Genomic DNA, 16,360 nt, shown 5'->3' on the forward strand with positions numbered 1-16,360 from the left:
ACAGGACTACAATTGAGATAGGAAAAATTTATACCTAAAAGAATAGCTTATTCTAAGCCATAGACAACTCTCCTTTCACCTTGCAGGTCCTTTTGCAACCAATGTGGTCTCTTCAAAATGCAAACAGGATCTTGTTGCACCCTGGTCAAAATTCCAATGGGTACTCTTGCCCTGGGACCAAGCCTACAGTCCTTAGTGTAGTCCGAAAGTCACCCATCCCCCATGCTCTTTATTCTTCCTCAATGCTCGAGTTACACTCCTTTGTTCCCATTCTTCTCATTTTCCAGCCTTTTTTCTTCTCAGATCTTCCACATACTCTACTTTCTGTGGCCAGAAGAACCCTTTCTGCCTGTCCTAGCTAGATAAATTTTACCCTTTAGGTCATGGGTTAAACATTGCTTCCTTACTGGCCTTTTAAAAATGACTTTTTAATTAGTCTGTTCATTAATTAGTCTGTTCATTTTGTAGATGGAGGATACATGCCACAACATGTTCTTGCTCCAGATAGTCTGAGAACAACTTTTGGAAGCTGGTTTTCTTGCTCAACCATGTAGGTCCTAGGACTCATACTCAGGGCATCAGGTGTAGTGGCAAGCTCCTTTAGCTGCTGAGCCACCTAACTGACTCTGTTTATGGAACTGTTTTAACCCATCCTGGGACCTTCTTTTGTTAAGTCCTTTATAAATGTATTCCTACCCTTCACTTTTTAAATTTTAAGCCTTATTTTATTTTTAATCATGTATATATGAGTGTGCCTGTGTGTATGTACACATTAGTACAAGTGCCCTCCGAGCCAGAGGCATTAGATTTTCCTAAGCCAGAATTACAGGCAGTTGTGAGTCATTCAGTGTGGGTGTTGGGAACTGAGTTCAAACTCCTCTGCGAGAGCAGCAAGTGCTCTTAACTGATTAGCTATGACTCCAGCCCATCCCATCATCCTTAAAGGTTGATTTATGCAATTAATTTTTAACATCTGTCTCCTTGCAAGACCATCTTGCCTTTACCACAGCCTCATTGATGTTTAAGGAAGATCATGAGACACAGGAAGTACTTGAAAGGATGGATGAGTAAAAAGAGAAAAATAAAAGATGTTGAATGTCTCAGTGACCAGTCTATTTCTGTGACAAACACCAAGGCAACTTATAACATACAGCATTTAACTGGGCTAACAGTTTCAAGGGCTAGAGTCTGTGATGGTTGTGCAAAGGCTTGGTGGCAGGAAGGAGAGTTCGCATCCTGACCCACAGGCAAGAGGCAGACAGAGGAGTCTTGAAGTCTTTTGAAACTTCCAACCCCCATTCCCAGAGATGTACCTCTTCCAACAAGGCCACACCTCCTAATCCTTCCCAAACAGCTCTACCAAATGGAGACCAAGTATTCAAACACAGGAGCCTATGGAAGCCATTCTTACTCAAACGACCAGAGTGAATGTATCAGGTGCTGGTATATTCCTCCTGATTAAAAGATGCTGATCCAAACCCCAAAGGCCTGGCCCCCTAAAAACACTCGACACTTGGCATTAGATTTCCATTAGGTGAAGGCTAACAACTCTACACACTTCATAGTCTCCCAGGGCAATCCGGGTTTGTGACTGTTGTGTTGGTGTGGTATGCGCTCATGCGCAGCTCTTGTGTTCAGGCACCTCTCCCTCCCGCACTCTTTTCTCCAGTGTTGGTGGCTGTGGTATTAACAGAAAGAGCTTAAGTTATTAAACTGAGCAGCTCTAAGCCCCGAGGTTTCCTGGAGCAGTGGGGATTACTGTATTTTTATTCCAGAGTCAATGCAGCTTTTGTGTTTGCTTCCTGCAGTGCCCAAACTGACCCCAAATGCCTTTCCCTAGACATATTTCCCCGCCTTGGGAGAGGTGATGGAGTTTTACCTGGAGATCGACCCGGTCACCTTGAACCTCATCATCCTAGTTGCAAGCTACGTCATCTTACTTTTGGTGTTCCTCATTTCCTGCGTGCTGTATGACTGCCGAGGCAAGGATCCCAGCAAGGAGTACGCTCCGGAGACCACTCTGACTGCCCAGCCTTCCATCCGAGTGGTGGTGACACAGCATAGTGCTCATGGGTCTCACTGGGCAAGGGGACCCAGCCTTCATTTTAAGGATCCTGCTCCAATAGGGAAGAAAAGCACCGTGGTTTGAGACTGGATAAGGGATGATGGGGGAGAGACCACCAAATGCAGCAGGAAACAACTGTCCCTGTTGTGGCTCCAGTTCTCTCCCCAAATGCAGGTCCTGACTGGAGGAGGAAACTGAGGCTCTGTCTTTCTACCCACCCTCTGCTCATTCTCATCGTGAATGAAGCAACTGTTTAAGGTAAGATGCTCCGATGGTCTCCAGCTGTGTTCTCCAAATGCAAGACCTCAGCAATATCATTTTACAATGAGGCTGGTTACTCATGCCTTCATGCTAGGAGGTAGAGGTGATACATAAGGTTTAAAAGATGTGTGGGGTGTGGGAGGATGGAATAAATAATGAAACTAAATCACATCTGTGCTTTACAACTTCAATATTTCCCAGTAATCACATTTATTTATACACTCAGACTTCGGGTTATTATTTCTCTGTATAACAGCTCGTTACATTCCATTTCCCCTTCAATCACAAGCTGTATGACCAAGCCTGGGTTAAGCTACCTCTTCATACCTCAGGCCTAGGGACAGAGTCATTTGAAAATTTCAGTTTTCAATGAGTCTGTTCACTAAAACTACTTGAGATAGTGCTTGACAATTAGTCTTGCTGTGATGAATATTGGCTTTATTCTCATTAGAAAGGTTGATCTATAGGGACTGGAGAGCTGACTCATTCAGTAAAATTCTAACTACAGGAGCAGGAGGACCGAAGTTCAGATCCCAAGCACTGACATTAAAAAAAAAAAAAAAAAAAAAAAAAATGGGTGTAGTGTATTATGCCTGCAATCCCAGAGACAGATAGATCCCTGGGGCATGGTGATCATCTTGTCTAGCTGGATCACTGAGCGCCAGGCTCCATGAGAGACCCTGCCTCAAAAAATAAAATGGAGAATAATAGAAAATACCAACCTCTGGCCTCCACATATGTACACATATACATGCATACCTACCTATACGTGCATAAATACATGCACACACACAAAGTTTTCCTTCTAGTCTTCAAATCTGATGTGATTTAATACAAACTTATTGCAGATATATTTATTTTTTAAAGTCTAAGGTCTTACAGCTTTGTGTTTTAATCCCCAAAAGAGAACCCACAACCTTCTTGCTCCTTTCGTAGTTGCTGTTGACTAATAATTTTTTTCTCCTTTTCATTCATTCGAGCTCACATCGTTATCTCCATTGTACATGTATGTGTCATGCCTCCCCTCCGTTACAGGTCTGCTTGATGATTGGCTGACCCTTTCTTCCCCTGAGGACCTGTGTGGAGTTTAAAGATGTAAGTGAGCCATGAAGCCCTGCCCTCTGCCCTTTGCTGCCTAACAGGGGGCATGAGAGTCACACATACCCCAGACAGTGAGTGGAAAGAGCATTTGTGTATGCGCTGCCTGGGTCTGTAGAGGCCGTGGGAGTGGAGATGCATTTGCTCAGTGTTGATTGGCCAGTCTCACCAACTTGCCATCAGAGAGATGGTGATTCAACTTTCAACTCCTGGAAAGTGAAAATGAGTTGGAAATACAGGAGGTAACCTTTTGTATAGAAGGAATGGCTAAAGCAAAGCTTAGAAGTAAAAAATTATAGAAGCCGTTGACTGTGGAAGTCTGGTGTCTTCTGAAACAATGAAAAAATAAGAAACAGAATTACAGTTTCTGTGAGGGAAGAGGGAAGAGGAGAGTCTGCCCCATGCTGCCCTGCCAGACTCGACCCCGAGTTCTCTTTTGTCTTTGCGTTGTTAAAGTCGCTGTAACAATATGAAGACAGATTGGTTCCCTTACAGACATGTTTTGAAAATATACAGAAAGATTTTTCTGATGTATGGTCAAATAGCAATCTCCACTCTTAACATGAAAATGTAAAACATGACTGTATAATATGGAAAATTCACACACTGCTTCTAGAAATTTCTTTTTTCATAGTAATGTCCTTCTTTCTTTACTCTATGTCAGTGGATGGATGCAAAATATATCGCTGGAGGAAAAGTCAATGAGCTATCGAAAACTAATGTTAGCAGTGTTAATTAACAGAGCTTTTGACAGACGTGTTCAACTCATCTAATAAGAGTATCCAGAATATTCTTAATTAAGAAAATGAAATAAGCATTCACTTAAAAATGGTTACATGAAATATTTGGCAGTTATGTTTCAATTCCATATTTGGGCCAATTCAAGAAGGAAAAAGTAGGGGCTGAAGGGATATCTCAGGAGTTAAAGGTGCTTGCTACTCTTGGAACCAGAGTTCGGTTCCAATCTCCCATATTGGGTGGCTTACAAATGCTGTGACTCCAGCTCTAGAGGAACTGACACTCTACTATAACCACAGAGGGCATCTGCTCTCCCCTTACACCACACACACACACACACACACACACACACACACACACACGACAAATTCTTTTTTTAAAGGGAAATTAACAGAGATGGAAAAAAAGTATATCGTAAGAAAACAAAAGTCATATAATAATGATAATAGTAATAGTAACTACCACCATGAAAGAAAATGAAGACAGAGAAGAGGGAAAAAAAAGGAAAGCAGAAGACAAACTACAGGCCAGGTAAGGTTGGAATAGTTGGCAGTGAATTATTTTATCCCCAGGTCATATGATTTGTAGTTTATTCAATTTGTGTTCTCTAAACAGGAACCAGTTTCAGAATTTAAAAACATATATATTTTTTTTCTGTATAGTGCATACTCAGAATTTTATGACAAGCATATATCTGTAAGCCTCTTTCCAATATCCTGGTCTGTTTTCTGTGGCTACAACTCAGAATTGTGGATCATGTGACTTATAAAGAGGAGAGGGTCAATAGACTCATGATCTACAGATTGGGATGTCCAAGAGCATGGTGCTAGCTTCTGGTCAAGGTCTTGTTGCCACATTACAACATGGCAGAAGATGTCACCTGAAACAAAAATGCTAGCCCTGGTCTCTTTTCTCTTTTTTCTGTAAAGCAATCCAACTTTGTCATCACAATCTTATTCTTTTTGATTACTAACAGTACTGACCTAATCATCCTATGAATGACCAGTATGTTCAGAGATCACAATTACCAAAACCCACTGCAAATAATTCCATGCAAAATACTATTTAAAAACAAAAACAAACAAACAAACAAAAACAAAATAAAAACAAGCCTGGCGGTGGTGGCGCACGCCTTTAATCCCAGCACTCAAGAGGCAGAGCCAGGCAGATTTCTGTGAGTTCGAGACCAGTCTGGTCTACAGAGTGAGATCCAGGACAGGCACCAAAGCAACACAGAGAAACCCTGTCTCAAAACAAAACAAAAGAACCCAAAAACCTATTTTCAAGTATCCATATGTTGTGATGGCCACATGTGCTTTATGAAGCCACTAGCACTACAATAAGAATTTCACTCTCAGTTAGACCAAAGTTCCTACCCAAAGGCCACGCCTCCACATATCATTGGCATATACATTCAGAGATAAATTTCCAACACCGCTTGCATTTCAAACCCTAGAAAATAATTTTTTTAGTTACTCTTTATTTTTATTTTCAGTGAATGGGTGTCTTTGGCTGCATGCAGTACCCACAGAGGCCAGAAGAGGGAGTTAGATTCCCAGAGCCTGTACTTACAGATGGTTGACGAATCACCCTGTGGATGCTGGGAATTGAACCAGGATCCTCTGGAAGAGTATCCATCGTTCTTAACCACTGAGCCGTCTCTCCAGCCTCACAACTTCTTATTTTTAATTAAAGTTATTTCCTAGAGGAATTCATTTCACTACTGTGAGGTTCTTAGGTTTTATAAATTCAGCACTGAAACCCAGTGGGATGGGTTGCCAACCAGAAGACACATTCAGTTCCCCTGACCTTCAAATACCATCTTCGTTTTGTTTCCTTGTGGGATTAGCGCTTCCTTGCTTTGCATTATTTTAATTTGTTACTTTGCCATCATGTACAATTATTGTTAAAGCAAATGCAACATTTCGCCTAATTCAGCCACAGCAGTAGCTGTGGGAGATATACATATAAAATACCCCTCAGGCAGGCAGCAAAAAAGGAGAAGAATGGGGATTTTCAAAAGTCTCAGTACATGCCAGATATGTTTTTTTAATCTATGGTATCATCTAACCCTTACACTCTTACTTGGGAGTGACAAAAATGGTTTAAATTTAATGATATGTAATCAAAGAATAGATACAGCTCCGGCAAGGCCCCGGGTAGCCAGCACTCTCAGCAGGTGGGATCTGAACCCATTTCCATTGGTCTCACCTGCGCTGTTCTTTTCACAACAGATAATAGCCACCATCCTTGTCTGTTCTACCTTACTTTTAATACCTAGGACGCTGTTCAGTGCATGCCCAGTAAGTAACATAATGACCAGATTTGCTCCACTGAATATTACAGCCAGAGTTGCCAATGGGGGATAAACTAATTGTCCTGATTTGGACCAAAAAGTATCCCCTGGTGTTTCCAAGGTCACTAGTGGGATAGTGGACTAAGGCTGGGCATTCTCCCAGACAGGCCCACCTCAGTTCCTTTCTGTCAGCATCTGCTGGCAAGCCATTTGTGCATGATTTGACTCCCTAAGCCTTTTTATTTAAACTAAAACCTGGGTGAAATAGTGGTGTGGTGACAAGAACGCCATTGTAGGTACACCGTCAGATAGGTGGACGTAAGGAGTCACATCACTGAAGGCTGGGGGCAGTTCAGGGTAAGGGGCATGCTGCCACTCACAGTGGAAATTTGGGAGGATGAAAAACAAGGTTAGGAGTTGAGCCTTCCCCACCACCACATGTCCCCCGATGTATTTTGTAGGAATCTTTAGACATGGCACCTCAAATTTTGAGTTTGGTTTGAAATAAAGTCATTTCTGCCAATAATTAGTCAAGATGAACTCATAAGGAAGCAGGACGGACCCCTAATCCAATATGGCTGCTGTTACTTCAAATTCAGCCAGGCCAGAGGGAGCATGTCTGTTATCTCAGTGCTTAGGACTAAGAGCCACGAGGATCATGAGTTTAAGGCTATCCTGGACTGCATAGGAAGACATAGTCTCCAAATTTTAAAAGGAGTGGATGACTGGACATAGACAGTCATGAAAACCACTCTGTGAAGACTAGAGTTATGCAGTCCAAAACAAAAGAGCTGGATGGTAGGAGAACGTCCTGGAGCACATCCTTACAGAGCCTTCAGAGAGTGCAGTCCCTGCTGATGCCTTGATCTTGGATGTCCAGCCTCTAGAGATAGGCAGTGTTGAGCAGAAGCAGGCGGAGGCTCTTAAACTTTCTACTTACTGCCTCTTCATCCAAGCCATCTTTATGTGACTAAGGCTGTAAAAGTACATTAAAAACGACATACAAAGTACACATTTACTGAAATTAAGTCACAAATTTATTTTAAAACAATTCTTGAGTGTACACGGGTTTTACTATTATTAGACAAATTTGCATACTAATGAGATGGTGGGCTTGCTTTACACAAATAAGTCTTGCCTGAATATTTGAGACTGCTGACATAGTTGAGGAGTATCTTCAGCGCTTTTCAGAGTTCTCTGACATTTTTATTTTAACTCACCAGTGTGAACAACTTCACACAAATTCATAGAAATTAGGGGCATTTAAGATACTGTTGGAAATTTTGTCATAACCCCAAGCCAAAGGTTTTTCTCTCCAAAGGGAGAGAAAAACACGCTGCATTGGGAGACTTTAACACTGTTCAGGAGAAGATTGGAGCAAACGTGTCATGGAATTTGGAATCTGGAGCACCGGTCAGATTGATAACAGTGTTCTTATTACAGAAGAGTGTGCGCACACGTACGTGCATTCCCCCAACCCACACACAGACCATCTCCTGATATTTGGTCTAAGTCAGTTTGCTCTTGAACTATGCACACATTTCCAGTCATTTGCCAGTTTTCAGTTTTGAAAAGAAGTACTGTTCGCACAGAGATTTGTATAAACATGGCTTGTGAAGACGTCCAATCAGATTAGAGCAAAGGTATGATAAACTGTGGTTACAGAGGTGGCCAAAAGCCACAGAGTCATAGCACACTGGTGAGTCACCATCAGTGCCGGGCTGTGCTCAGAATCATTTGTTACTAATAATGGATTGCCTAAGTGTGTGAGTGATTTACCCATTTGAAAACAGAAGGTAACTGAAGGTTTGCACCACCCTGATGTTACCCTCAGCTCATTTGTACAACAGATACTCGAGGAGGCATGGCTGGTTTGGGAAAAGCTTGTCATGCACCTATAGAGCACTTGCCTGAGAAGTATTTGTATAGCACACACCAGTGCAGGGCTCTCTGGATGCATCAGCTCCCACAAGGAATATGAAGTCTGACCTCGTGAAATTTACCAAGAAGCAAGAAAAGGGCTACCAGAACACAGGGCACATGTCTTCTGAACTGTCATTACAATGCTGAGATGTTATATCATTTTCCCGATTTGACACAATCTTGGCAACTGGAATTGTAAAGTCTGTTCTTTAAAGCAGTGCCTACTAAATGTCTTTGAGAGGTGACTGAACATTCCTTTCAGTGAACCTGATTCTAATGCTTAGTCTTCTGTGTGCATATGTATGTATATTCATTTATTATACCGCATACACATTCTTACAAACGCATATGCAGTATGTCTGACTGTAGATATCTACCCCACTCCACCATGTCACCTCTGATTTTTTTCTGCATGTGAAAGGAACAGTCTGTTTCTGATCTGCCCCACCTAGCCTCATGCTTTAATCTGGGTAACTGAGGGTCAAAACCCTGCCTAAGAACATGATATACAACAAGTAAATAAGTCAGCATTGTAGCACATGTCCTTAATCCCAGCACTCAGGAGGCAGAGGCAGGTGAATCTCCGAATTAGAGGCCAGCCTGGTCTACAAAGCAAATTCCAGGAAAGCCAAGGGCTACACAGAGAAGCCCTGTCTCTGAGGGAGGCAGGGAGGGAGGGAGGGAAGGAGGGAGGGAGGAAGGGAGGGAGCAGAGAGAGAGAGAGAGAGAGAGAGAGAGAGAGAGAGAGAAGAGGAAGAAGAAGAAGAGGAGGAGGAGGAAGAGGAGGAGGAGGAGGAGGAAGAGGAGGAGGAGGAGGAGGAGGAGGAGGAGGAGGAGGAGGAGAAGAAGAAGAAGAAGAAGAAGAAGAAGAAGAAGAAGAAGAAGAAGAAGAAGAAGAAGAAGAAGAAGAAAACATTTTTAGGTTGAACTAAATCTATGCACATAGACACAAAGGCTAAGTTCCCCCTTAAATGGTAATTCTACTCTTTTCTTTAAACTTCTTGACTGGATATTAAATATCTAATGCAATAGACTGAGTAAACCCACACACACATGTGATCACACACACACACACACACACACACACACACACACACACACACTCACACACTCAGCACCTCACTTCACACAGGACTGACTCAGTGGGTCTCTCTTCTTTGGTGATAACTTTGTTTCTTTTGCTGAATGAGAATAACTACCCCATAACAATGATCTGCTACAGAACACAGCAGGGAGGGGGCGTCTAAGATGACTCATCACAGCTGCCACTTGACCCTCCCCAAGTGAGGAGAAGAGAAGAGTTGAGAGACTGAAGTAACCAAGTAGGTCTCGAGGCTGCAGCCTGGATCTTAAGTTCTGAGTTCTAAATCAAGCCCAGTTGCTCCTGGGTGGCATCTGGCCTCCCACCAGCTGCATACAGAGCACAGGAGGAGAGTTCATTAGCAGTTTCCCAAGGGTGTTCCTGTTCTAGGGTGTGTGATCCTGCAGCTTTCTGTCTCCTGGCCTTTCCTCTTGCTTCTACAATGAATCCGCTAGTGACAGGAAGGTGTGTCCTGAAAAACCACGCCCAGCTGTGGTGTTGTTGATGAGTGAGCAACAGTAGGAAGTGTCAACAGAACTTTGAGTCCTCTTTTCATGGAATCAGCACTTACTTGCCGCCGCCGCCGCCGCCACCACCACCACCATCACCACCTCCACCACCACCATTTGCTAGAGTGTTTTCCATCTGATATTTCAAGTCTAGGTCTGTCCTGTGCTCTTTAGAGGGATCACAAACCATGACAAATGGTCTCAGCCTAGGCATATGGCAGTGCATTGATTTCCTAGCTGCTAGGGTGTATTAACAAATATGTTCCAAAATGCAAAAATAATGAGCTCACCATCGTGCAAGGAGTGTTGACAATATGAAACATGTGAGATTCATTGGAGCCTCAGACGATCTTTAATTTTTAGAACATTGCCTTGTCATTGCAGTTCCACAAAAAAAACATTAGGTTTTTAAGACAGCGTCAGTGTTTAGGAATTGAAGTTTATGTTGCTTTCTTTAAAAAAAAAAAAATTATATTGATCTTAAAAGTACACTCGGGTATAACTAATAAAGAATCAGAGGTTGAGGGGGTCACTCATACAGCATTTGCCTCGAATGAACAATGTCCTCGTGCAGCCCCCAATACCACAAAAAAGGCAAAACAAATAAACAACAACAATCAGAAAGAAAAAGAAGGTGGAAGAGGGAGGGAGGGGAGGAGGAAGTGAAGAAATAATAAAGGGAAAAAGAAAATGGAGAGAGAGAGGAAAGAAAGAAGGAAAGCAAACAGAATACACTGGTTGAAACATGGTAGGGGGGCGTTTGCTATCTCCGGCAGCCAGCCCCTTGTTGACAGGAACTTGTTTCAGTAGCTGTGTGTCCAGAGCATCCAAGACAGCCCCTATGTCCCAGGTAACTGGATTCTGTTCCCTTACCTTTGTGTGTGTGTGTCCTTGAAATTCTTTCTCATCAGAATTTGGACACTATGGTTCCAAACTCTTAACTCTGAGGTACCGAAAAGCCAAGCAATGAAAAAATAAGGCAAACAGGCATGGATCAGCTGAGGCAGACCCAAGGCCCACACTGTATCTGCTTACATTTCACTGAGCAGTCCTTAATCAAAAGTCTGCCTCTGTCTACAAGGAGGAAGGAAGAGGCAGAATTTTATTAGGAACACTGACGCTCTCAACAAACTCTGAAAGAAAAGAACAGAGTGTGAATTTGTCCCCAATTGCAAATGTTGTTTTTTCTTCCAATTTTAATATGTATTTGTTAAGGTAATCTTGCAAAATACAGACAAGGAAAAGAAAGAGACGATGTGGTTGACCTAGTAGCAAGTGATATCGTATCTTTTATTCAACACTGATATTATTTTCGTTGCATTTTTTTTATTATGAAAGGAACGCTTATTCATCTGGGAAACTTTGAGAAAAATACAGCAAAGTTTAAAAAAGATGGAAGTTACTCACAATCCTGTTACTCAGTTTGTACTCTACTACTTTGTTTCATTTTCTGCTGATATATATAATCAATGTACCATAACCGGCACTGTTTTTCACTTTCTGAATATAAGTGAATTTACACAGGCCTACCGAATGCATCCCTGGGTGCTGACAACAGAACTTTCCAAATTGTGACTGAAATCTGTTTGGATGGCACTGGAGATGGAAAGGCATGAGAAGCATGGACTAATTTTTCTCTTGCTCCATTTCTGGGAGACTGTACAGTAGATCTGGAACACTCATCACTCCAATTCTAAGACCATATCATATGTTTGCCTTTATACATTTTTCCATCACCAAGAAATGTCAAGCGCACAAACCAAGAGTTAAAATTATTCTTTAGGGAACATGAGCTGCCAGGCCCATTCCCACATTCTGGATCACAAAAGTAGATTTTGCATTGGCTTGGACATTCACAGGCTGTCAGAGCTAGAGAGGACTTTCGTGGTCCCACAGTCCAAACCAGGAATGCAATGGCAAACAGAAAGGATCAGCATCCTGATTGGAGGCTGAGGAGATGGGTCAGCAGGTAAAACACTTGCCATTCAACTGTGAGGACCTGACTCTGGTCCTCAGAAGCCATGCAAGCTTGACACCATATTAGTCACTGTAACCTCAGCTCTCCTGTGGTGAGATGGGGGAGGGGCAGAGCCAGGAGAATTCACTGTCTCAACTAAGGACTGACACAGATGTTATCCTCTGACCTCCATACATGTGCCCATATACATGAACACATGCGTACACACAAGATTGTTTTAATCCTCTGGTCAGCATGGTACCTGTCCTGCTCACTACCAGAACTCAGGCCCCCAAGGTGCCTTTCTATTCCACTCAACATGTTTTTCTTAATGTAACTTTTGATATTATGCTTGCCAAAAATACACATCGGTAAGACTTCCCAGGGTCTCCCACTCAACCTTATCTAGTTTCACACAGCATTATGTAAGCAGAGGTGTACACTTGTGCTTGCTCAAAGTAGCTTTTCTCATTGGCCATTCCATTCACTGTACTGAGCTTTTCAGAAAGTAGAAATGTTTTTCTTATGGTTTAGGTTGACTTTATTTCTATTGGAAACATTTTCAAATATACTAAAAGGTAGACAGAGTGGTAGCCAACCTCCAAAAAAACTATCACTAAGTGTGACAACTTTTAAGATTATATGAAATGTGGACATATTCCTACAGCATCCCTGTCTTCTTACAGTACCTGCAAAAGCAGTCTTCTGCTTTCTGTCACCAATGTCCAGGTCATGGTGTGTTCTCAGTTTGTCATCAATATATGAGTGCTTCCATCAATGAACCTATCTCTAAACTGGTTGAAAGTCTTTGGAAAGTGTAACTGAAAATTTGCAGGTGCTTTTGAGTTATTTTCTGTTCAGGTGGAGTTGATTTGCTCAGACTGCCTCCCGTGTCATGCTAAAGCGAACAACAGGGACTTGACATCAGACTTGGTGATTAGGGTTTCTAAGGTAGCTCACTTGGGTGGAGTGTTTGGTAGCATAAGGTGCCAGCTACAGGTAGCAATACACTAGTCCCATCTCAAAGTGCCGTGAAAACAAACCACCAAAATCATACAGACATTTATTAACAATACAACTTCCAAGGCCTGATCCAGACCCACATGAACAATGATCTAAAAATGTAAGAGTCACCATCCCTAGCTAATTCTGATGAGAGAGATTACAAAGAACTAAAGTAACTAGGTAGTAGTAGAGGAGGAAGGCTGGGGGAGGGGTTGTGGGAAACATGCACATGAAAATAGGATCATATGGAGATGGAGAGATTGCAGCATAAGCCTAATGTGCTTTACAAAAAGTCTCCGTATCTATCTATCTATCTATCTATCTATCTATCTATCAATCTATCTCTATCCTCTCTATCTTTCGTGTGTGTGTGTGTGTGTGTGTGTGTGTGTGTGTGTGTGTGTGTGTGTTCAGTGTATTCAGGAAATCTAACATGATGTATAAAAAGAATAAATCAGAATATGCTAGAGGGAGACCACTTAGTTAAAGCTCTGGCTTCTCAAGTCACTTGCTACATACTCTTTAGTGGTGACATAAAATCTTTGTTCTTCAGTTTCCTCCTTTGTAAGGTAGAGATGATAATGGACATCTACCTGCTGGGGTTTATTGGATTATTAGCTGCAACACAGAAAATTCTTACAACTGTGTGAAAATAAGTGCAATGTACAATTAGTTATCAGTGTTACTCTATGGACAGGTTAAGAGGACAATCGTGGTCTTAGACCAAGAACTACAGAACGTGCTGTTGCAGGGGAAATGCTTTTCTTTTGGTTTAGGGTGTGTGTGTGTGTGTGTGTGTGTGTGTGTGTGTGTGTGTGTGCGCGTGTTTTCAGATATACTAAAAAGTAGACAGAATGGTAGCCAACATCCATAAAATTTTCACAAAGTGTAATAACACTAGAAATTATATGAAATTTGAACATCTCCCTGTAGCACCCCAGTCTTCTTACCACATCTGCAAAGCAAGGGTCTCTCTGTATCATCTGTGATCCAGTCAATGGTGGTGTATTTCCAAGTGCTTGAAATCAGAATCCAAACAAGGACTACATTTGGTCCTAATACTTCTTGTCTCTTTACAGGTGGTATGTATGAGTGTGTATGTATCTATGTTCACATGTCTGTGTGTGTGTGTGTGTGTGTGTGTGTGTGTGTGTGTGTGTGTGTGTGTGTATGTGTGGAAGCCAGAGGCTGATATCAAATGTCTTCATCAATCAATCTCTCTCTACTTGTTTACCTTGAGTTAAGGTCTCCTACTGAACTTGGAGTGTTCCAATTCAGCTAGCCAGCCTGCCCTTAGTGAGATCTGTCTCAGGCTCCCTGAATGCTGGGAATACAGGGAGAGGGAGAGCCGCCATGACCACCAAGTTTTTATGTGAAATTTAGGAATCTAAATTTTAGACCTTATGTTAGTGTGACAAATACTTTCTCCACTGAGCCATCTCCCAGCCACTAAATTTTCTTTTCAGTGTAGAACAGTTTCCTTTTTTCTTATGTTCTTGATTTATAACAGGGACTGGGTTTATTGTCCTTTAGAATGAGTTAGGATGAGCCATAACCTTCTACGTATATGAAGCATAAATCTAATTATTAATCTTATCAATAAAAACCAAGAGTCAGATATTGGGGTAAAAATCTGAAAGATCAGAGAACAGGGAGCAGTCACCTCTTCCGACCTGCCTCTTCCATTCTTCCATCCAAAAGGACCTAGATCTTCTTTCCGCCCCACCTTATCACTTCCTGTCTCCTCTCTCTGTACAGACCTCCAGACCTCTATGGTTAACTAGTGGCTAGCTCCACCCTCTGACTCCAAGTACACTTTATTTGTCAGAACACAAATAAAATATTGCACAACATGTATATGTTTGTTATTTTGGCTTTGGTTTTGGTTTATAGTTAGGAATTTTGAGGCAAGGTCTCAGTATGCACCTCAAACTCATAATCCTCCCGCCTCAGCCTCCCAAGTGCCAGGGTTGCAAGCACACACCACCACACCTAGCGTATTCAATATTCTTATCATGAACACTTCCTGAGGCAGCCTATCTCATTTATCCCTGTGCAATTATGAATATGTTTTTGTTCCTGATCATACTGTGCATTTGTGGTTTGCCAGCCTCTTTCATTGTTTGATCTGCTTTTTCTTCTATTTTCCATATTTCTCATGCATTTAAGTCAATTAAAACCCAGGCTCAGATTTAATTACTATTCTAAGGAAAATTGTTCATTGATGATTCCATTTGCTGTGTGCTGCTTTATGTCAGGAAGTTCACAATGTCACCCCAAGTTTAGTCATACTCACATTAATTCATGGATTTAGGTTGAACGTTCAACATTATTTCATCTCATGCTCACTCAAAAAAGATACATTAAAGTCCAAATCCTTCAAATGTAACACAGAACAGTAGTTTGGAAATAAGGGTTGTTAAGATGGAACCACGAGAGTGGGTATAACACTAAAGGGGGGAAATTCTCACACAGAGTAAACACAACCTGAAGACAGACAGGAAACAAGCCCCAGTGAGCCTGGGGTGATATGTTTATGAACCACGGAGAACCATTTATGGCACATTAGCACGAGAAACTAAAAGACATGAGGGAGGGTTTTACCATGGTGAAGTCAGAGAGCGTGGCCCTGCTAACGTTTCTGGATCAGACTTCTAGCCTCTAAAAGTATGAGAGGACAGATTTCTGTGTCTGGCCACAAAATTCTTGGTACCTTGTTATGATAACCCTAGCAAATGAAAACAACTCCTAGCCACTTAATAGTCACAATAGTGTCTCTGTAAAAATGGGTACATTTAGACAGATTTGACCGACACTGGTCCTTTATTGGTGTCTCCATGAAGACAGTGTTAGGACCAACAAGCTGTGCATTGGCCCAATAAGAGAACCAGTCCCAGAGAGGGGAGCCAGAACTCAGCTTCACACATCTAATTCAGAGCACAGGGTGGTGAGTGCATCACATAGAAGGCTCCTATACCTTTTGAAGTTGGTGTCTCTGTCTTCTTTCCATGGTAATGGAATCCCCTGGCCCCAAATCACACACCTAACAAGAGAAGAAGCCTTCCAACCAAAGCTTCTAACAAGCCTCACTATTCCTCTTGTCTGCTGTGATTTATTCCCACAGGAATCCATCTTCGGGGACATCTCATTGCCTCAGAATTCGGGAGGGCACTAGAGAGAACACTGTGTGAGTACACATCACTTCCGATTGTCCTTTCCTGTCTCTGTGTTCTGGGGTCAGTTCTGCTTTGGGCATTGGAGGGGTTTGCAGTGGGGCTTAATTGGTCAGTGTGACCATGAGCCATTGGCAGAACCCCCCACTGCTTCTCCCTAGTGCCTTCATTTCCTTCCTTTGTGACTGTGCATTCTGCTGCAGCAGGGCTAATAATCGCAGCTAATTAACTTAAGGATTGCCTTGAGACAGAAA

At 42.2% G+C, this 16,360-nt stretch overlaps 1 long non-coding RNA gene across 1 annotated transcript; it reads left to right on the top strand.

Annotated features, from left to right (window-relative positions):
• Window positions 1–1,681: 1,681 nt before the first annotated feature.
• Window positions 1,682–16,117, top strand: LOC118590111. The gene is made up of 3 exons (XR_004945709.1): window positions 1,682–2,323; window positions 3,362–3,421; window positions 16,058–16,117. It is a non-coding gene; the product is annotated as an uncharacterized LOC118590111 (long non-coding RNA).
• The last annotated feature ends 243 nt before the right edge of the window (window positions 16,118–16,360 follow it).

This window comes from Onychomys torridus, chromosome 8 (assembly GCF_903995425.1).
Source record: "Onychomys torridus chromosome 8, mOncTor1.1, whole genome shotgun sequence".
Classification (NCBI taxonomy): Eukaryota; Metazoa; Chordata; class Mammalia; order Rodentia; family Cricetidae; genus Onychomys; species Onychomys torridus.